A 24,508-nucleotide genomic window follows, 5' to 3' on the forward strand; every position below is an offset into this window, starting at 1 on the left:
CAGGTTAAGAAAACCTTAACTACACATATAGCTAAAGCATACACATACAATGTTTGGTAATTATTGTTGTTATGGATGCAGGTTACAGATAACATTTAGTGCTGTATAGCTTTCAAGCAATGAGCAAGACCTGCCAATATTTTAAATGTAGACAACTATATAAAGTGAACAATTTTTAATTCTTAAAACATTCCCTTTTCCTCACTTGTGAGGGGCACAGTTCAGTACATCCTATTATCATAGGTAATGACATTTGTACCATTGTCTACCAATCCAAATGACATTTGTACAACACCAACCAGCATTGAAAAGGTAAAAGATACTGGTAGATATTTATGATGAGCTAAAGACAAAATTGTCTGGCTACATGGAGGTATTAAAATTAGGAACACATACCCTGCCAAGCAGTTTGAAAATGTACACATTCTATATTGTGCAGAAACTGTAGCATGTATCTAGAATGAGTCTTACCAACTGCAAAAAAAAAAAATGTCCTTGGTGTCCATGTGATTGAGCTATTCACTACAAATTTGACATACAGTTCCTATCCATCACAGCAAGAAGAGGGCGGTGATTCATTTTTACAAAAAAATGGATGTTATCTCCTTTGCCTATTTTGTGCCCCAGTTCTTGATCAGCTCCACTGTCAAGACCTAGTGAACTATGTGATACAGCTTTTGTTCTTCCTCCTCAAGACATGAAGACATTAGTTAACCTGATGTCTGTAGGCGTGCATACTTGTATCTTATAGGAAACAAACTGCATCATCTTCAGATGATGAGCTCCTAATGCAAATCCTTGAGGTAAATGAAAACATATAAAACTATAAACATATTTTAGTTTATCCCAAGATTTGCATATTACCTGCTATTCTTTCCCTGTGAAAATATGCTGCTAGTAGCCACCATGACATTGCTCAAAGCAAAGGAGGGCTATGTAAAAAGCACAACACACACACAATCTAAAACATCTGAAGCAAAACTAGTTGTCAACTGCAAAGGTAGCAAAGTACAAATTAAGAGTTGAGGGTTAAAGCTGCTGTTTACTACCAAACAAGCAACAACAAGCCTCAGCAATACTGTAACACAAAGAAAGCCAAGACACGGGTGTAAAATTACTACCTAAACAAAACTGTTAAATTTAAGAATCATTTTATTGCCGCAATTAATTTTCCATCTGAATTTCTTTGTGTGATAATTTTGTCATAGCTTGGACTTTGCTGTCTCCAAGCAAAAGTTATAAATCATTTACATACAATGCAGAGGAAAATGTTCATAAGACTTTCCACAAGAACACAAAAAAGTTCATGGAAATCTTTTTATACACACTTAAAAAAAGTTAACATTGAAAATTTCAACTACACATGTCCACAAACATGCAGCATTACACTGTCAAAAAAACACCAAACTCCATATGCCCTGACAACAAATTCATAAAATATTGTGTGAAAATGTGGTCTACATTTTAAAACATTAACAAAAAATGTTAAAAAAACTTCCACCACATATTGTGCAAGCATGTAAAATGTATTTAACAAGCACACACATACCCATTCACACCAGTCAAATCAACCATTTCCTTTGTACTTGCTACCACGAATTACTACCAGGAAAAAGACCAAATGGGCTGAAAGGCTGTAACAGCACCTGGTTTCCCCATGTGCAAAAATGATCAACTGTTTATGGGTGAATGTGAAAGTGATCAACTGCAGAGAGGAGTCGCTTGTGCTCATGGTTTGATCACAAGCAGCCTGCATGTTCTAAATATTCTGACTGGCAGAGCTGGTCAATGTGTGAGACATTTGTACTGTATGTGAAGATAAGGTATTGCCACAATTATTATTTAAAAAAAATAGTTAAGGTGAACAAAAGCCTCCATCTGCTGTCAGTGTGAGAACTCAAGAGACCACAGTGTCTGACAATAAGCAAGCACATGCCACACCCACACACTCATGAGTTTGTGCATTGAGCTCAAGCCTGCACACTGGTACACACATCAGAAAGACTATTTACATGCAATTTTTAAATGCATTCACATGTAAACTGTTCAGTAAAACATGCACAAAACAAAACTAGAAAAACACCAGAAGCAAAACCTTCACCATATGCTACACACATGCTGCTCTCTCATCAGGCAAGGCAGCCGGAAAACCTTGCAGCTGTAAGCTCAGCACCACCGGCATCTACGGTCTGTGATATGGGTGCAATTACAATATGTAAGCTATAATTTCTATTGAGGGACCTGCTAAACCACGGTACACCAGGTCCTGGCTTTTTAAGCATGCTTGACCATAGTTTTATCATTGTGTGATATTCTCAACCCTTGCCTCTTGCTACAAAAATTTTTAAATTAAATTCAAATGTATGCATTCCATGGACATAAATTTCTTACAAGAAAAGGTTTAGACTTTAGAACAAACAAATCACAGCTATGGTAAATGTAATGGTTCAAAATTTGTCAGCTTTAAAACATAAATACATAGGCAATGTGTGTTGGTACAACTGGGAAAGCTAAGCCAATCAAGCAACTTCATTCAAGGTATGACAGATCAGTCACACTCACACAGGCAGTATTTTCATCTGCTTCAGGTTCTCCTCTCACCCAGTACAGCTCATGGCTGCGAATCAGGTTCACTCTGCATTCTTCCTTTGTGAAAACAGTTGTTTTCTATTGTATTTATGTTGTAGTCAGTGTAAAGATCAACAAACTGCACATTATTACAAGCATGCTGTGGAGGGCTGGATTTGTAGACAAAATATTGGATCAATAGGAAAATAAAACAAAAACTGCAGTAAACTGCAGCAGATAATATCCCAAAACAGTTTGTGGCTTTTGTTGAGGCACCGATAAAGATGTGTTTAAAAGGAAGGGAAGCATACAAAAACCAATGCAATGACAACAAGTTGTGGATATTTTAAACATTATGCGAGAATGCCACCTTTTTTTTTTTCTTGAAAGCAGATCTGAGGAAGAGCTAGTGTTCTGTTTTGTCACTGTCAGCATTACTGTTGACTGAAGGCACAATGTAGAGAAGTTTCTGTAGGAATGTGGTCAATTGCACTGAAACACAGAACAAACTCTGGTTTGATCACAGCCACAACTTTAACTCAACAAGCATTTTACCACAAAATACTTTCACACAAAACACTAGCTACCCCGGATGCTTAATTACTGGACTGCTAGCAGATGAATTTTCTGCATCAACTGCTAAAATGAGGCGTTTGTGAATGAGCTTCCACTCTTAACATCAAAGTAACAAGGAAGATCAGACAATGTGAGCCTTTCATGTGGTTTCATACTGACTGAGGTGCAAAATCTCAAGCGTTATGCTTTGTTGTGTTTGAGGCTTATAGGCTCTAAGCAGGTGGGGGTCCAGGATCAATGACTTTTGTAGTTAAAAAAACAAACAAACCAAACACTGTAAACAAATAACACACTTAAGTATACTGTTGCCTGATTCATCTTCAACTTTCTGTGGTTCTGGATGTTAACAGCTTTCAACTTCACAATATGCTAGCCCTGATTGGCTGACTGCAGACAGTCTAGTATATTTAAACCCATGTAGTGTCCTATGCAGTCCACAGCACTTAGGTTACCAGACATATTGTCCAGTACATGCCTGTGAAGGAAGATCTGCCACTGTACCTATTACCTGTGGTGACAGCTCCATGGGGGAAGTATTTCTCTTCATTAGCTTCTCTCTTGCTTTCAAGTAAAAATCTCAAGGTCTGGCAGGGTGCAATATTTTGTTCAAATCAGTTAAGCTCTGAATGAAATACTATTTCCCTAAAGATAAGGGAGTAACACTTTTCAGTTTTCCAGTTACAAGCCAAAAAACAAAAATGAAAATGCACACAAAAAATGAAAAGTAATAACTAACAGAAATCACTGAAAACAATTTATCTACTTCAAAGAGGAGTGCAAAATTTGAGATTTCTAGCCAAAAGTGCACTGCACAAGTTTGATGACAAGGCAGTCAAAGAAAATGTCAAAACAGGAGCAAACGCTCACCTGCACCTGGTATCCTGATGTTCATGGCAACTGCAGGGACATAAACTATCAGTCCAATTACAAGGAAAAGGAGAGTATATGACCCACTGCCTGCAGGATCTCGAATGATGGGAGCTAACAGCAGGTACACACAGGCCAGCAGCACAATGATGGGAACCACGATGGGCACCTAAAACAAGAACTTCATCTGCAAGTAACTGAGGCCTACAATGCTGCTATGCATGCATCAAATAAATGCATCAAATAAATCTCTGTTAATTCTAGATGTAAAACAAGAACTTCATTAGCAAGCAGTTGAGGCCTACAATACTATTAGCTGCACAGCATGTCACACCCATCAAAATACTCCTGTAGTATAAATGCATCAAATAAATCTCTATTATTTTATTTCTTGCTACATTTCTTGTACAATGTGGCTGTTACTGCCAAATTATTGTTGCACATAGCAATACTTAAAAGGCACTAGACTGGTATGCAGGTAATAACAATCCAATCAACAGTACTAATAGACTTGGTCTTAAGAGATCCCAAGTAATGTTGCAATTCAGTAGACTTCCTGTCTGATTAAATTTTATCGATTCAATCAGCAATTTCAAACAGTGAAAGCAGGTCAAAATCTTAGCACTGAGGCAAGGCAGGTGACTGTAAATATATGAAAAGATGGCTATAAACAGTGCAAAATCACTTGTGTGGAGGGGGGAGAACTGAAACCACTTGTTGTAGTGTGTGACTTGAAATGAATGAAAAAACTGAGCTTTGAGGTGGATGGCCTTCTAAGCGCCTTGCACTGCAATTTGTTTACATGTCTGCCATTCTGAATCAGTGGCACCAAATTTTAAACACGGAGAGAAAAAAGCGCAAATAGTGGCACTAACAAAAATCAAAATGTTAACACACATTTGCATCTAGAACACAGAAAAAAGAGCACATGGCTGCACAAGTCAAATTAAATGGTGTACAGGTATGTTCATCCTGTGTGCGCATGCATGCACACACACAAATACACAGAAAGGAGGAGAACTCAAAAAAAGACCCACTAGCATGAGGCAATACTACAGGGTAGTACCTACCTTATAAGGCCTGGGTAGATTTGGTTCCCTGTATCTTAGTATAAGTAGAGACAATGTTGTCCACCCATAGAAAAGCCAAGATGCAAAGATGAAGATGTCGATAAGCAAACCAAGGTCACCAGGTATGATGAGGATTAAAGCAATGATAATCTGCACAAAACACATGTCATCTTGTTTCTGCTCACATGCAAGATTGGAATGAGTGCTACTGCTGAACAATTTCTCTGAGCAATTACTCTGAGCAGTTACTCTAAGCAATTACTCCATGCAAGTTTTGTAGATGTGACAATAGCAACTCAGGTTAGGCAATGATGCTATTTGACTGTGCAAACTTTGACACTATGCTAATCACTTCAACTGCCGTTCTCTCATCAACATAATTTCGTTCTGATGTCCTGAACACTCAATTTGCTGTGCAAAGGTAGCTAGTGATGAGAAAGTCAAGCACTGAGGGTTGAGACTAGCTTCATATCTGAGCAGCATGAAAGTATTTAAACCGGGGTATCTCTCTATTGCAATAAGTCACAACATTGTAGACAGGTAACTCACTGTGCATATGCTGACTAGACCTACAGAGCTGTCAAAACAGATCACTCACTGTGAAAAGAGTGGCTGGTACAGGTGTCAACCACCTGATGTTGATAAAGCCAAGCACAGACGGAAAATGCTGGTCTCTGCCTGCAGCATATGCCAACCTAAACAGCAAGAATGCTGTGTAAATACAATCTTGTGTAGACAGCAATGATCAAACCTAGTCATCTTTATACCTACACACTACCTACCTACACTAAGTATATCTATAATCCCCAACAAAAACTAGACAGACCTAGAGTATCTCAGACAACAGGCTTAAAGCATCTTACAGAATACACCAGATTCATCCAAGTCTCCGAGAGACAACACAGAGTACACATGCAGTCTCTCACTGCGAACACTGAATGTACCTTTCACACTCTATAGGAAATACATGTACTAAGCATATTTATGCTATCCCATCAGTACCATTGAATATACAGAATATGTTTCCTACACAAAGCACTATTATTATACTACACTATTATACTATTAAGTCTTCTATAGACAACACTGAGTATACCATAAATCTCCTACAGACAAAAAAGTTAAATATTTTCTCCTATATTACAGAGTATGTTTCTTGAGCAACAGCCACATCCACACACTCTAAGGGCTGAGAAGCCTTCCTGAAGACATGACAGACTATACAAACATAAGATGCAACACATCAAATCTAGCGCTAGAAATGTGCAGTCACCTGGCACTAGAGAAGAGACAGCCATTTGCAGCACCCAGGGTGGAGACGACGACAAATGCTGGCATCAGCCAGGACATAGGCCCGAGCAGCAGGTCCCCCCATCTCTGTTCAGCAACAAAAACACTAGTCCGTATAAGTACCACTTCCAAAGTCTACTTGCTTATATAACTTTATATCTACTGTATCTACCTGCATGTGTACTGTTACGACTGTAGCGGTAACTTGGCTCGTTTAAAGATCTGAAAATCTGCGGTGTCACACTTTCCTGTACAAAGTCACTTCAGTCATCCGTTGAACACAAGATAGAACACGTATACAGCGGCTCACACTGTAATATTTCTCAGTATTATTTCAATGTTCAACAACTCAACGTTATAACCACATAATCAGCGGACTGCCACACAGGCTACTCATATCCTCTTACTTTCAACTCACACAGAGTACTACTTCCAACTCACACAGAGTACTACTTCCAACTCACACAGAGTACTACTAACAACTCAGAAAAATCGAATAACGACCACCTAGGTCTACCCAGCTTTTTATAGATCCCTTCAAAAATGCTAAAAATGCAAATAAAAAAAAATATAAAAAATTAAGACGCAGTACGCCCTGGCCTTGACATCGCCACTTCGCCAAGGCCTCGTCAAACTAAAAATACTCAATTTCGTAACATACCCTCCACTTCAAGAAGAAAACTCCGCAGGGACTTTCTTCTACAAACATACAAATAAAACAAACATTTTAAGGTATCATCCATCTTCTCAACCAAAAAACAAATTAAAGCATGATCTCTCCTCACATCAAAACTAACCAGTCTCTTAACAATAAAGCTACTTAACAAAACTTCACACATGTAATTGCTAATCACAGTATCCTTCATCGGATTGTAGTTATATTCAGCTCAGTTCAGTTTCTTTGAGCCAACCCGGCTCAAGAAATCAGCACCAACATTGTCAGATCCTTTACAGAGTCAAAATGCACGTCAAAATTCTGCAAAAAACAGGTCCACCTCATCACCCTATTGTTCTCAAATCGTGCAGTGTTCAAATAGGTGAGAGGGTTGTGGTCTGTCCGTATGGTAAACCTAACTCCTTCTAGGTATAACCGGAATTTCCTCACCGCCCACACGATGGCTAAACACTCCTTTTCGATAGTGGAGTATCTTCTCTCAGCCCCATTCAGCTTTCTGCTTGCGTAGCAAACAGGGAATAACTTTCCTTCGTGTTCCTGCATCAGAACCGCCCCAATCCTGTATCTGATGCATCTGTGCTTAAAACGTACATCTTAGAAGGATCTGGGAGCTGCAGCACCGGGTCACTGGTCAGAATGTTTTGACAGTAACAAATGCCCGCTCTTGCGCTTCACCCCACTCGAGTGAATTGGGCTGTCCTTTCTTTAGAAGGTCCGTGAGAGTGCCGTCACGGCTGCGAAGTGAGGCATATACTCCCGGTAAAAGGATGCCAGGCCAAGGAAGGAACGTAACTGCTTCTTATTTTGTGGCCTTGGTGCATCTCTCACCTTCTTGACATTGTCCTCGTGCACTCCTTTCACTCCGCTCTTAAGACGATGCCCTATGAAGTCTACGTCATCAGTGCCGAGTATACACTTACTAGGCCTGGCAGTCAGGTTGTTCTCGACGATGCGATCAAGCAGCACGCGGATCACGCGGAGATGATCTTCCCAAGTCTGAGTGTGAACCAGTATATCGTCGGAGTAGTGCACGATACCCTCCAAGTCGTCTAATATCTTTTTAAACCCCTCCTCAATGTTGCACCTGATTTTTCATTCCAAACGGCATTCTCAAAAATTCGTATACACCATCGGGTGTCACGAACGCTGTTTTCTGGATGTCCTCTTCGGGTATGGTCACTTGCCAATAACCCTTGCTTAAATCGATTTCGTAAAGAATCTGTCACCGCTCAGCTGTCGGAACAGATCAGCCGGCGTCGGCATGGGCTCTGGGTCCAAGTGGGTAAGTTTATTAAGTTTCCTGAAGTCGACGCACACTGTTGCTTCCATCTTTCTTTCTCACTACCACAACTGGCGACGCGTAGGGTGACTTGGACTCCCGAATAATTCCCAAACGCAGCATTTCCTCGATATCCTTCTTCAAAGACTCCCTGGTAGCATATGGTATCGGGGTAAGGCTTTGATCTGACCGGCACGTCTGACGTTAATCGTATCTCGTGCTGGATGAGGTTAGTTTTTTCCCGGTACGTCCGTAAAGATACAGCTATGTTGTCTCACTAGTTCTTGTAGCTCTGCCCGCTGTTGGCTGGACAGATTGAGCCCGTAAACCAGGTTGGTCCACCGACTCACCATGGTGTATGTCTCCCAGTTCGAGGAGGTCCTCACCCCCGTCCTCGACACACCCATCTTCATCACTCGTGATGGTGGCCACTTGACATGATGCCGAGTTGCTCAAGCTTGGCGGCCCATTAGCAATCGAAGCGATTGCTATCTCGGTAATGTTTTCAGCCGCTCTATCTGGATCTCTCTCTATGTACCGCTTGAGCAGATTGGCGTGGAACACCTTCTCCTTTCCTTTTATAAACACGACATAGTCGTTCAGGCCCTTGACGTTTCGCACTGCAAACGGACCTTTCCAGTGCATTAACAGTTTATTGTGGTCTGAGGGTAGTAACACTAGGACTCTGTCGCCGGGCTTGAACGTTCTGTTCTTCGTCTTCCGATCATAGAAATGCTTGGCCTTTCCTTGAGCCTTCTCTAGTTCAGTCATCGCTAGCTGTAAGGTTTCTTCCAACCTTTCCCGCAGCTCGAATACATATTGATAGCTGTTCCGAATTTCGGGTTCGTTGACCTCCTTGGTCCATAGCTCCTTCAAAATGTGCATGGGACCTAGTATGGTTCGTCCAAATAACAGTTCAAAAGGTGAAAAACCCGTAGCCTCTTGGGTGACCTCCCGATAAGCGAACAGCAGTGCGTTGACGTATCGGTCCCACTGTCTAGGCTGGTCGCGGCACAGTTTTCTTAGCATGGCCTTAAGGGTACCGTTGAATCTCTCGACAAGTCCATTACACATCGGGTGGTATGGGGTGGTGGTAATCTGGCGAATGCTGAGGAGCCTGGAGACCTCTTTCATGCATTCAGACACAAACTGCGGTCCCAAATCGCTAAGTATTTCTTCTGGCACTCCAAGGCGGCTGAATATTCCAATCAAGGCTTCAGCGACTGTCTCAGTATCGATCTTCTTCAGAGGACCGCTTCTGGGTACCTGGTTGCGTAGTCAACTAGCGTCAGGATATACCTATGTCCTGACTCGCTGGCGGGCTTAATCTCACCTATGAGGTCTACCGCTACCCGCTTAAAAGGCACATCAATCAGCGGCATCTTCTGTAAAGGTACTTTAGCCACCTTGCCTTTATGCACCGTTTTCTGACAGGCATCGCAAGACTGGCAAAAGCGGGTTACATCCCCGGAGATGCCAGGCCAGTAAAAGGCTGCCGTGACTTTGTCCAAAGTCTTCCTGACACCTAAATGACCACCCATGATGGATGAATGTGCGACGTCCATCACTGACCGCCGTAAGGGAGCTGGGACTAGCACTTGGCGGACCGGCTGCCCATTATGGAAGTTTCGCTGGCGGAATATGCGGTACAACACCCCTCCTTTCTCCTCAAACCTGATCTTTTCGTCATCTTCTGTGTACTTGGCGACCTGCTTGCGACACTGATCCAGTGTCGGGTCATCTCGCTGCATCCGAATGAGTTCTTCTTTATCAATGTCAGGCATTCTCACGTTCGGTATGACAGCTAAAGCTTGGGTTTTTACTTTTTCTTTGGCCGCCTGTGCTCTAGTCATTACAGCACATGTGTGTTCCCACTCTGGGTCAGGGTCATCAGCGGCTCTAGCGCCTTCAATGTTGCCGATGATCAGATCATATGGCGGGTTATCGAGGCATACTGCATTCACCTGGCCACTGAAATACGGCGATGATATTTCAACATCAGCAGTCAGCACATCCTGACTATGCCCGTGGCAGCATCTGAGCCTCGAGCTGTTACCCGTGAACTGGCCTTCTAACACAAGGTCTTTCCGGATGACGACTCCAGAACACCCAGTGTCCCTCAACACGGTGACGTTGTTACCTCCCACCTGTCCGCGTGACACCGGCATATTACCAATGTCGCCGGTCGTTCTCACGGCAAAAGCACAGTCTACCACTGGAGTGTGCCGCTCGTTCTGGGTCGTGCTGTCAGTAGCGATCGTGTGTTGTCGTCGGCCTTCATAGCTTGGCCCTTGGCTATCTCCCTCACAAATGGCCACGTTTGCTGACATCACAGGACGACGATTCGACGGTTGCGGAGTCCGTCGTGTGTTTCCCTCCAATGTTTGGCGGCTGGTTGAATGTCTCATCGAGTTGCTCGGGCACGCCATGGCTTTGTGACCCCTTCCACCGCAGGAATAACACCGCAGCTCGTTGCCTTGATGCCGATCGTAACCTTGGCTGCGCTGGGCAGATGTGGTGTTCTGGGCCGTGTCGGCTGCAGACAGGGACCCTCTTAACCTGGCTGTGAACTCTCTGCCTTGCGACTGCAGGTATCTTGTCGCAGCATTTGACAATGCTTTTAGGCTTTGGTCTTCTTGCTGCTGTAAGAAGACTGCCAAGTCTTTGGGGCAGGCTTCGAGAACTGCTCTTTTGAGTACTATATACAACAGACCGTCGAAGTCCGTCTTCTGCCCCCGCTGCCTCAATCCATCTATAAAGGTATGCTCTTAACCTTTCTGTAAACTGCTCGGGGCTCTCCCCTTTCTCTGGTTTACTTGCACGGAAACGTCGCCTAAAGCCGTTCTCCGTGAAGTCATATCCACTCAACAACGCTTGCTTCAACTGATAATAGTCTTGAACTGCTTCTGTCGGCATGCGTGAATAAATGTCCAGTGCATGCCCCGACAGTAACGCACTGAGCGACACCGCCCACTCACTTCGTGGCCAACTAGACAGCTCAGCATGGCGCTCGAACCGTTGTAAATAACTGTCCATACTGTCTTTTCCGTCAACAAATTTCGGCAACTTTGGCCTCTCACACTTCACAGACACCTCCGACATGGTGACTGCTGGCCTCAGACGCGCCATCTCTAATTCATGCACGCGTTGTCTTTCTCTCTCTTCATGTTCCAGTTGTAATTTCCGTAGTTCTCGCTCTGCAGCTCTTTCTTCTCTCTCCCTCTCTCTTTGTTCTCTCTCCATCTGTTTCTGCTCTCTTTCCCTCTCCTTCTGTTCTACAAACACTTTTAACTCTTCTCTCTCCAGGCCTAATTCTTTGCCTAACTTCACTAGCTCCTTCGTAACTTCCATGGCTGTATACTCAACTCAAAAAGATTCACTCACAGTTCTCTTGTCCTTTCTACAGCAGCTTCTTTGCACGGAAACGATGACGGTGCAGATCCCCGGACAGGCCCCCAGATGTTACGACTGTAGCGGTAACTTGGCTCGTTTAAAGATCTGAAAATCTGCGGTGTCACACTTTCCTGTACAAAGTCACTTCAGTCATCCGTTGAACACAAGATAGAACACGTATACAGCGGCTCACACTGTAATATTTCTCAGTATTATTTCAATGTTCAACAACTCAACGTTATAACCACATAATCAGCGGACTGCCACACAGGCTACTCATATCCTCTTACTTTCAACTCACACAGAGTACTACTTCCAACTCACACAGAGTACTACTTCCAACTCACACAGAGTACTACTAACAACTCAGAAAAATCGAATAACGACCACCTAGGTCTACCCCAGCTTTTTATAGATCCCTTCAAAAATGCTAAAAATGCAAAATAAAAAAAATATAAAAAAATTAAGACGCAGTACGCCCTGGCCTTGACATCGCCACTTCCGCCAAGGCCTCGTCAAACTAAAAATACTCAATTTCGTAACATGTACATTTGTGTGACAACATCAGTCTCACAATAAAGTGATATGGGAACAAAACATTGCCTTTAAAAATAAAAAAAACTTTATAATTCTATTAAATGATCATACATGGAATAGAATAACTATTGATTTGACAAGTGATATCTTAATGATGGCTACAAATTTCTCAACTTTCTCAACAATCACCAATCACACACTTGCAGTCAAATCACAAAATGATCGTGGCCTCCTACATGCCTCTTTACATCTATGATTTAAAAAAAAACAAAACAGATGCACACACATAACCACAATCTGTACTTATGTGTTCACACACACACACATTCTTCTGATTGTCATTGTCAGAATGGTAGTAGTCGTCGTCCCATGAAATGCCACAAGAGACAGTGGCTGCAGAATTAACCTTACTACTGCTACAGCATGCGAGGCCAGGATCTCAGCCTTGCTCAGTACAGCAAAGTACCCAATGTTGGCCAGCACGTAGCAACCAGTGACCAGTGGGATGCCAATAACGATGGACAGTGGCAGATTTCTGGGGACAGGCATTCAGTTACACAGTCAAAATTCTGGGTGGGCAGGTATTCAGCCACACATTATGACAGCACACAGACATTAAGTAAATACTGTAGGGTAAAAAGTGAGAACATACATACAGATCTCACACAGATCTCATAAACATAAAGTACTATACTGAATGGTAAATATAAAAGCACATCTAACGTAGACCTTTGCATGCTATGTGTGCAGGCTTCAGTGCTAACATAAGTTGGTGTCTCTATAGTCCGCATAACCTTTTATTTAGTCACTCTGTGATAGCGGCTACCCAGAATATCTACATCCCAAAGCTTGTTGCTACTGGGGGAACTATAATCTATTTGTTAATAGACTTTAGGTTAGCATGAGCTGCTAGACATTTAAGCTCCAAGCAGAATTCAACATATAATACAAAACAATGGTATGTTTTATTACAATAGGTTTAAAACAATCAGGATGTTCTGCAATGCCAGTTCCAGAAGGATGCACAAAATTGACATTCTGTGGCTAGTTTACGAGAATATTTTTAAAATTTTGCTCCAGAATTATAGCCTATTCAAGAGAAGGAACTGATGCCTTCAAAAAGAAATCAATTCTCCAGAGAACTTCATCTCTATATAATCAGCTAACAACCAATGTCATAAATGGGTCAGCTACAACGAGTACAGTATGCTTAGATTTAAAGTAGGGTTATGGGTTGGGAAATTATTCTTCCTGATACTGCAACAGCATGTTTTGTGCTGGCATGATTACTTAAAAGCACTTTTTAAAGAAAAAATTACTATCATAGTTTTTTTGTGTGCAAGTAAAATGTTATAAGCGTTATCTATCGAGGCCACCATGACTGAGTTAATCAAAATAGCAAACTAAGCATAATGCCTAGAGGTTTCATTCTAAAATCTGTGTAAACTATTATGTCACATATATACACTTATCTAAGTAGATTATTATGTCACAAACACATTTTGTCTGGCAAAACATTAAATGCACATCTGTTAGCAGTAAAAGCAGTACACAATATATGTCAAACATGTGAGCAGAGCTCACAAACTATTGTGCAACAACGGCAATAAAAAGTGAGAAAAAAATTAAAAATTACCTGCTGGGATTTTTCAGCTCTTCAGTCACAAAATTCAGACTGTTCCTAAGACCCAAGGTAGATAAATAGGATGAAGGGGAGCAGACAACAGAGAGTTATGTGGTACACCATAACACAAATAATGAACAATTGATTTATTTTATAAAGCACAAACAACCAGTGCTTCGGTGAACAATTAAAAATAGTGTCGCATTACTGATTACTGCGGTTCTGACATTACAGAGCGAGCTCATATCTATCAAGGGGGCATGTACTACTGCATCTTCTGTTAAGATATTAGTTTATTGGAGACTAGCTTCCATCAACTTTGTTGTTTGAATCTAGTCTCCAAAACCAAGTTTCAAGGTTTTTGATATAATGTACTTCTGATCATTGCTCTGTTTTATTTTGATTTTTTGGTAATGAAGTGTGTTTTCGTTGATGCCTTTTCATCTTATGGTCTGCCTTTACAATTTCAAATTTTTACCTAAAGCACAGTAATGGTTTTATTTTTTCTTTTCCTGAATCTAAAAAATAAAAAAATCAAGAGCAGTTCCAAGCTGTGGAACTCTTATGCAACAGATACAGTCTTAAAATAAACACCTGCACACCGCCCTGTCTGCTTCCAGACCGCCATCCCACCAAAATAGTTGATTGGTAATGTGCAAGAAAAATGTCAGGATTTGTTCCTAACCTGTGAGTAGAGCAGTTAGAAATTCAATGAGGGTGGTTATCTGACACCAGGAATAAGAACGGGTAGTATCCTGTAAGGACGGCTCTGCTTACTTTTTGTTTACTGTCTACATAGCCTGAACTCCGCCCCTTACCTACCCCTCTCTCTGAGCCCTTGCGGTATGCCCACACATTGCCGCCTCCTACCTGACTGCCATTAATAAATATAAATGGGTTTTTTTTTCTATTATAAATCTTTCTGTCAGTCGGTAACAAGGATGTATGCAAGGAGCACAATGGCAGTCAGCGCTCGTCTCATCTGGTTAATTTTCTCTCTCTCGTCTTTGTTCGTCCCCCCTCCACTCTCGTCTTCACCACCGCCATTAACACCAACACCCCGCTCCGCCTACGCCATTCGGTGCCTACAACAGCGCCATGTGACTTGAAGGGTGGACTGCTACCCGTTTGACAAAACTGGCGAACGTGTTATGGCACAAGGCGTCTCAGTGACAAGGAGCGAGCTGTCGCCTCTAGACATTCTGATGTCCACGTCACAGACCTGCGGTCCACGTCTTACGCAAACAGTGATGTCACAGACCTGCGGTCCACGTCTTACGCAAACAGTGATGTCACAGACCTGCGGTCCACGTCTTACACATGCAGTGATGTCATAGACCTGCGGCCACGTCTTACGCAAACAGTGATGTCACAGACCTGCGGTCCACGTCTTACACATGCAGTGATGTCACAGACCTGCGGTCCACGTCTTACACATGCAGTGATGTCACAGACCTGCGGTCCACGTCTTACACATGCAGTGATGTCACAGACCTGCGGTCCACGTCTTACACATGCAGTGATGTCACAGACCTGCGGTCCACGTCTTACACATGCAGTGATGTCATAGCCCTGTTGTCCACGTCTTACACATCCAGTGAGGTCACAGACGTGCTGTCTACGTCACGCAGAACGAGCTGTTCGCGTGCGCTATTTACCGACGCGCGTGATTGCTCTCTGGCGACCGCCCTCGGCGATTAGAATTGTAATTTTGTAACCCGTACGTCAGGGTACTACACGACAGGTGGTGGTACTGACTGACAAACGTACGATTACTGCCACAGCCCCGTGTCACACATCGTTAGAGCGCCATTACCTATTTACAAACCTTGTCGGAGACTAGGGGCCATGTGCAAGGTAGTCTGACGTCATGAATCATGCGTATCACAAAGTCGTTTACCTGCATGCTACCTGAACTCCCATCCTCTACAAATGTGTAATGGCTGTCACTACGTCTGTGAAGACATGAACTGAGTGTAAGACTGCTGCTTATTCTCGTCATCATACGGTTTGTGTTGTTGTCAATACTTGACAAATCTCGCTGACAAAGTGTCAGTGCCATGAGGAGTGTGGAGTGAGCGCTACTCACCAGCCGTCGAAGGCCCACAAGCCGTTGTAGAAGGCGATGGCGACGGTGCCGGGGGAGTCGGACGTGTCCTCAAAGCCGTTCTGCAGGTTCTCCGTGTCACCTGCACGCGCAGCAAAAGAACAAATCGCTAGAGAGATCGGATCTTGAGTGGTCCGAGTGACACTTCTAACAGCGATGTAACGTTTTAACTCCTGGAACGGGAATTCTTTACTTCACACACATTCCACGATGTGGTCCCAGTTTTTCGACGTTGATAAATCTGTCTTACCAGCCACCAGAAGCGAAACAAAAATCTTTTCTTTCCTTCTCTCTCTCATGCAGTCGCAAACACAAGCGCACACACACACACTACCTTGAGCCAGCACGACGATGCCGCCAATGCAATGATGGCAGAGCGCGCAGCTTGGCAAAGGTGCAGATGTTCTGCAGTCGGGTGGCCGCTCGACACTGTCGGCAGTTTAGCAGACGATGGCACCTACCCACAAAACACATCATCACTGAATTTGTAGAGCACATTTCCTGGTGTGCACACACGACTACAAACAAACAAACAAACAAACAGTTACCATACAACAACAAAAAAAAACAACAAAACGCACGCGCCAACAAACGGTTAACACCATGGGGAAGCAGGAACAAACAAACAAACAAACAAAAAATCAGAAACTAAGGAAAAAGTTGATGATTGTGAAAAATATTTCTGAGATTTGAGGCTTGAAAGCTGCGAATGTGAACGCGAAACTGAAAATCTGATAGCGGTGGACAAGAAAGGATCTGGTGAGTGGCACACAGGGGAGGGCACAGGTAGACCCACGAGACTTGACGGATGTCGTCCATTTGTGTGTGCGCTTGTGTCCTTGTGCTCAACGTTTGTGTGTGGTCCTCGTGTGTGTGTGTGGTGGTTGCACTAGTGTGCTGAAGATGCTGCTCACAAAATATTCCTCCACAGTCAAGTGTCGTAACGGTCTCTCTTAGCAAGTCAAGAGGAGCTACTCACACATGCCGACTGCGGTGACCATCTTGACCAGCAGCTGCGGCGGGCTGGCAGTCGGGGAAGAAGGGCTTGACGACGTAGAGGCCAAAGGCAAGGGAGATGATGGCGAACATTGTGGGGCGAATGATGAAGCAGCCCATCCAGTCGTACAGGAAGGCAGGCACCCTCCCGATCCCACCTTTCTTCTCTTTGGGGTTGAAGGTATACAGCAGGTAAGCATGTTCTCCCCCGACAGCGGCACGGCCGTCCCGAGTTCTGCGTACACCAGGGCGCCTGCCAAAACACAGCGAATAATAATAATAGGCCCCCTGACAACATCAGTAATGATGATGGTGATGACACGCAGATAATAATTCACCGTAAGCTGACAACCCAAGTGGTTTATTTATAGTTCATCATGTAGTCACTAATGCTGCGTTAAACCAGTAAGCCACGGCTGGTCACGTGTGTTTATTTGTACACTTGCACGCACAGCCAACTCTCTCTCACACACACAACGACAGGACAAAAACAAAACAACAACAAAAGACAAACAACCACGCCATGCAAGAGGCAAGAGAGGTATACACACCCATGGTGGCTAAGATTCCACAGGCCAGCCACAGAAAGAGGGTCAGCCCACCGACCCGCAGCCCTCAGCATGCCTTGGGACTGATGAATATGCCGGAGCCTGCAACACAACAATGCATGCACTTGACTGTCGCCAGAGTTCAACCCCACCATTGCTCCATTGCTTTTTTTTTCAATCAGTATTTTGTTTTTGTTTTCATGAACGTACAAGAAGTATATATAAAAAGAGTCTATCTCAATTAGTTTTGGAGTTTGTTCGTGATTTCCGTCACAGCTAGAACTATTTATACTTCTATTTATACATGTCTTCTTGTAGCCGCCATTGTGACTGCAGCTCCTACCAACTGTTGGAATAAGGGTGGGTGTCTTTGGGCGCCAAGCGGGTGGCTGTCATATACCCGACAATAATAATACTCGTATAATAATAATGTACATACCGCAATAACATTCCTCGCCAAGCCCACATTAAAAGAAGACGGGCCACCATTGCCACAACAACAACTACATTACAGACGATGCTACAAAACGATAAAGAGGTCAACTAAATGAACGACAGTAAATGCAGCGCTGCTCACCGATGATGGTGCCGACGATAAGAGCGATGCAGACACCAGACCCATGTTCCGCTCCAGGCGGGCCGTGTCCTTTCCGTTCCTCATCGTCGTGTCACAGTTCTAAAACACAAGAGAAATCGTAAACTATAGATAAATGAACAAAGAGAAAGAAAGGCGATTTCCCACAAAAGTCGCTGGTTAGAAATGTTGTTCTAGACAGAGTGCTCGAGGGTCAGCAAAACACTCAAGTCTGGGGTCAAGACGGTTATCGGAATCCACGTGGGTGACCTGAGAGACGGTTAGAGTCACTCTTCATGTCCTTGACTTTCCCTCCCATTCTCCTCCGAGTCGAACTGTGTTACACGAGTTGTTCGCACTTTTATGACACCTCTACGTCGTGTCAAAGTTCAAGATTGTTCGTTAGCTTTGTGGTGGCTGTGTGGCGGCGCTGTGATCACGGCACTCGTCTCTCGCCTTTAGTCCAAGACGTCGTAAAGGTCTTGGGTTCAGATCTCGTCTCGGGGCATACGATGTGACAAGATGTTTCTAGAGCTGTACTCGGGGGTAAGTGGTGGTGGAGGGTGGTCTTAATACACTGGTTATCTCCCTTTTCATCCTCCCTTTCCCTCATGCTACATAGCAAAGTGGACAAACTTTTTATCAAATAACCAAGCAGCCACCCGACTAATTAGTGTTGTGGCCTGACACACCCACACCGTGACCGCATCTGATTTACCGGGTGGTTATGCATTCCGCTCAATTGCTCATTTTACATAGCTACATCAAAAACTCATATCATCTAATGGCAGTAAATGACACCGTCTAGTGCCACACCATCTTTTGTGGTCACCCAGACGGCTCCACTTTACACTTCTAGGATATCTAACTGTGATTACCACCTGAGGCTGAGGTCTCAATTAAATGTCGGTTAAAGCCTCTCATTCTGGATGCTTCTTTTCCACCGTTAATGTCTTTCATTCTAGGAGTATTAGTGTCGACGTGTTATACCAGGATCATTATAATTAGTGACCACATAACTTCTGTTACACTGGGATCATTAATTAGTGACAATATAACCCGTTACATTGGGATCATTAATTAATTCCATGTAACATCTGTTACACTGGGATCATTAATTAATTCCATACAACGTCTGTTACACTGGGATCAGTAATTAGTGTCCATATAACGTCTCATACTGAGTAATAAATGTTGACATCAGGTCTCTGACACTGACAGTACTTACTAATGTCTATATAAACGTCTCTTGTTCCGGGAGTATTCTCATGTCGACATAACTCTCTACACGGGTACCTTAAGGTCGACATAACTCTCACACCGGGTACTTAAAGTCGACATAACGTTTCACTCCGGGTGCATTAATGTCGACATAACTCTCACACGGGTGCATTAATGTCGACATAATGTCTCACGGATATAATAATATATAAACCTACCTTTAGCTGAAATCAAAGTACCGACGTGGAGGTCTCACTTACACCTGGCCGCTGTGCTGACAGCCGTTACAACTGGCTACTATGCTAAAGTCACGATTGCGACGAAATATAATAATAATAAAAACGATAACAGTTATCGTGCTCGTAATTTCTCGAAAATGCCTGTAAGACATGGAAGAATACTGTTGTTGTCTGATACTAAGCTCACTCGAACCTCTGGCCTTTCATTTCTAAAGTGGCACACAAGTACAAATTCTTCCTGACGCAGAGTCCGTACCTATGAGCATGACTATTAATGGGCTTGGGGGTGGGAAATAAATAACGATGTGAATGCGCTCTTGAAGCAATGAGTGGAGACTTTCAACAACCACTCTGATGATGCAACGTCTTGATAGAATGAAGAGGAGAGGTCCCATGTATTATGCGGGTACTTCAAAGACTAAACAGCAAGTCACCACAGTAATGTCGCTATGCAGGTAAGCACGCTAAAACGACTGTAGCAATTGATACAACACACAGCGGAGTATGTGGTAATGCGAAGAAGATGAGTCAGCAGGTTAGACAGACTGGCACTGCCATGACTGGCATTTTTAAAACAGTGCATCATCGATGACAAGTAATTCTATAGTTGCACTACATTTAAGCATGTAAATCACACACAACATACAGACTATCAAGCACACACACTCAACAAAACCAAGACTGCACAAAAAAATGTTCTCAGGCATGTCCTGAGGTGATGCAATCTAGTCAAATACATATTAGCATGATCACACCACCCCTTTTATAAATCAGACATACCCGTACCTGCTGTGCATAACCCCATCTCCTATCACGCGACTGCCTTTTGTGTTGTTACTATTTCGTCTACTGTTGTCAAGCCTAGGCAGCAGTATACAGACACAGATATATGTCCACGGGGTGATCGACTACCATATGGTAGACGTGACCCACTGTGACAACATTTCAGTTCGACTGAGGAACTGTGGAGGCGAAAGCGATTTGTGACCTGCGCTGACCTCTCTATGGTCCTGCTCACACTGCTCTCATTCCTAGTCTTCGAAAATAAAAGATTCTTTGCGGTCGATTTTTTCCTTTCTTTCAGCGAGCGAAAACATGGTGCAATGGACCGTGAGGGTAACCCCAGGGCCATAAAAAGCTGCAGCTCTCTGCCGATCTCTTTCTTGCATCAGCCGCCAGCGCATGCGTGCACCGACTCTTTGTGTTCTTTCTGTGCGGAGAGCTCCGCCATAGACACACGATGTCGACACGAATACAAACTACAGAATGCTCCTTGCAGGCCGCCATACAATGGTGTCTGTACACACACCTCACACGTTCAAACCCACACTAGAAGCTATGCATCACTGGCTTTGTGTGCTCCCGCTGTGTCCGTTACACGCGTACATCGGGCGCGTGGTGTCGGATACAGACAGCCATGGTGTCACGACTAACATCCGCTCGGCCACTGAGAGCAATCCTGGGCAATCCTTGCCACGTCTCGAGAGGCCACATGCTGGTAACAAAGATACACAAACCTTGAAAATCTCGATGTTTACGACACATGCATACCGATATATCGACACCTCATGGTTGACCCACTTACCTCCACGCGAGTTACCCGCCTTTCGTGTTTCGGGTGGGGGTTAGGGAGAAAGAAAGCAAGCTATGGAGTGAAAGGGTGTGCTACTCACTTTCTGGTGGGATGACAATGTGGCTACAAGATCCCAAGTGTGCGGTGGTCGCTGCTATAATCCAAGGACTGGTGCGGGCTGTCAAGAGCGGCAAGTCAAAGGCAAGTTCACACTCACAGCGCGGTTGACGATCTGTGACCATCGTGCACGCCACGCGCTCACTTCGCCTGCGCCGACTGCACGAGAGTTTCCTGCTGCACGTCTGCTCGTGGCTGCCGGATGTAGGTCACGCCGACACACCCTCGCACGGTTACATCATCTTTTCAAAAAATTGTTGACCTCCGCATCGACATGTACAAGCAGCGCGTACACACGTGCTGAGAAAATTATCACATGTGTCGATGTGTGCAATGGTTCCTAGTGTTGGGGTGAGTGGCGATAGCGCTGTCTGCTATGTTTACAGGGATTATCAGTGGGTGGCCTGTCGGCGATCGAGGTGTTTACAGCGAGCCACCGTGTACATGTTTACCTCAGGCACACGTGAACATCAGCATAGTTGTAGATACGTGATCATTAGTGACTATGATGTCAACACGATATCAGAACACATTATCAGAATGTGGTAATGTTGTGAATGGTGTACCAGCGTGACGTAGTACATGTGTGGTGTTGACTGCTGGTAATGTTGTGAATGGTGTACCAACGTGACGTAGTACACTGTGTGGTGTTGATTGCTGGTAATGTTGTGAATGGTGTACCAACGTGACGTAGTACACTGTGTGGTGTTGACACCACAAAACAACTGCAAACCGTTCAGTTGGACTTTAATACGATCAGCCATGCCAAGTCGTACACGCCCGACTTACTGCCTGGAAAACAATCGCATGCACTTGCCAAGTATGCTACAGCACGAAGCTGTGGGTGTGTTGGTGTGAAGAGAGAGGATCGAGGCGAGATCGAATTACCCATCTGTTTCTCTAATTATTGTTTTTGTCATTTTTGTGTACAAAAAATTAACTATTCTGTTTTCAGCAAGAATTAATCTTACATTGTTAGTGTGTACTGGCACAACTATTTCTCTGAGATCGCAGAAGGATTTTGTTTCCTTATCCAAACATCCCAACATGTGGGATTTATTCTAAAATTATCAATTGTAATGAACGGCATTGTCACCGTCTGCTGCTAACATCTGGGACAATGTCGGTCGACAGCTTCCCCCACAGAACGTCCCCCGTCCACCAACCTTTGAGGCGTGGAGATAATGTCGGAAAAATATCTAGACCTGACATATTTTTCAACAAAATTAAATTATATATTAATGCTTTCTTATTTCTTAATCACAAGTTAGCCTTATAACAGTTTGTTCGCTTACATCGTGTAAAACTGTCACTTACAGCACTACAACCGGCCATGAGAGCTGTAATTAATTCTACTTCATTCAGAGTTGATTAGTAAATATTGAAAGTGCCTTTCCGCAAGTAAATATTAAGTTGGCATTCAGTTGTTTGTGTGAAATGCATAGTGATGCCATATTAAGCAACAACTTACCCGCTTCCCGCTGTACTTACCAGTTTAACGGTTTGAACCTGTTGATATGTTGATGTCCTTCTGGAGTCACAACAGTTGCCAGATGTTGTTTTCCCATCGCTGCTCGGGACTGTGTACTTGCTCAGCCACTGTTACAAACCTGCAATTGTCGCCACTCAGAATCACACCTCTCTCAAACTTGTCATTTCTTTCGTAACTGTTAGGAAGAACAGTTTCAACTTAACTCTTCTCCTGTCCAACTGTACCTGACCTCCTCGCTCATCCTCGCTCAGGTTATCACCTTCTCACACATACTGAGCTGAAGCAGCGATAGTTTGTCAGCACACAATGAGGTCCGCGCCTCGGTCTGTTCTGACCCCACTTGACCTCTTTGCTTTTGGTGCGTTTGTCACAATGGATATCGCCATACTTTATCAGTGACTTCTCAGCATTTTTTTTTTTTTTTTCGGCTTCGGTGCTGGCGGGTCGGTCACCATTGTGTCGAGAGTAGACAAGGTGGGCAAGGGTATAAACTCGACTTGTCTACCCGGCTTCAGTGTGTTTGTGTGTCTTATAGCCTTCAAAGCTCGATCTCTACTTGGTCTCGTTATGTCTTCAGTTCTTGCCAGAAATCTTGGTTTTACTGTCGCTGTTGGAATTGTATCAAACATCATCGGTTGTCTGGTTGTGGACGGCAAAAGATCAGGGTTGTCCACCATGTATTGCCTGTCATGTTTTCCTTCTGGCTAAATTGGACTTTACTTATAAACGTTAATTAACTGTATATACAAGTGGGCAGCCCGTGCTTGTCAGAGCAGGGAAACAAAAACAGTTTTATTTGTGCGCTCTCCGTCCCCTGCTCTGGTGGCCCATCGACTACAGGGTGGCCGTGACCTGTCTCCATGGCCTTAATCTAAGATAAATGTCTCTGTCACACCCATAATAAGCCCTGTCGGTCTGTCTCACCTGTTCATGCCGACTTTCCACGTCTCATGCCCCAGTGTTGAACTCACACACTTGTGAAGCTTTCCAGTCTGAACATAAGACCCACGCACCTTTTCCGAGAATATTGTAAGTAGACAGGTAGGTGGTGTTCTCTGCTCTCTTTCATACCTTCCACTGTTTGTGTGTGTGTGTGTTTGCGCGCGTGTGTGTGTGACAAAATCAGAAGCCGATTATGTCAAAGTGCATTAAGTTTCATTGCTGCCGGCAGGGAAATGCGCAGCACAATTATTTTATCATTGTTAATGATGTAAAGCGCATGGTCCCAGTATGGAACCCCTCGTGGATTATAGTTCTCATAGGGCCTCAGGACTATAAATACGATAAAAAAAAAATTTAACTGTTATATCATGGGGTCATCTCCATTATGGTCGTAGACCAAAAGATGCGCAGCTGTCACCTCGGTAAGTATACACAGGCTGCAGTTACTACGTTGAACGGGTCATGTCGGGGGTCAAGGTGCATTGGCTACGACACCCACCGCGTGCCCGTCACGCCTAATTTCATTTGTTGCCAAGTTGAACTTCGACCTTTTTAATCAGCTTCAAGTGATGCACACCAAGAGATGGCTTCCGAGGTCTCAAATCCTTAAAGTGTTTGGGCGCGTTTATACCCTCCTGTCCTCGTGAACATAATATTATTGTTTTGCCGACCAGCTGCTGAAGAAATTATGCACGAGGATACATATTAATACTTTCTTGATTTCTGATGTCAAGGAACTGTCTGTTTAGTCATTTCACTTTGTATGCAGGTGAATCTGCCAGAAACAGCTACATTCTATAATAATTAGCAGTGAAGAAA

At 43.7% G+C, this 24,508-nt stretch overlaps 1 pseudogene; it reads right to left on the reverse strand.

The window, feature by feature from the left end:
* Positions 1–160: 160 nt before the first annotated feature.
* LOC112577297 lies at positions 161–18,192 on the reverse strand (annotated as a pseudogene).
* Between the last annotated feature and the right edge of the window lie 6,316 nt (positions 18,193–24,508).

Source organism: Pomacea canaliculata, linkage group LG12, assembly GCF_003073045.1.
Source record: "Pomacea canaliculata isolate SZHN2017 linkage group LG12, ASM307304v1, whole genome shotgun sequence".
In the NCBI taxonomy this organism is placed as follows: domain Eukaryota; kingdom Metazoa; phylum Mollusca; class Gastropoda; order Architaenioglossa; family Ampullariidae; genus Pomacea; species Pomacea canaliculata.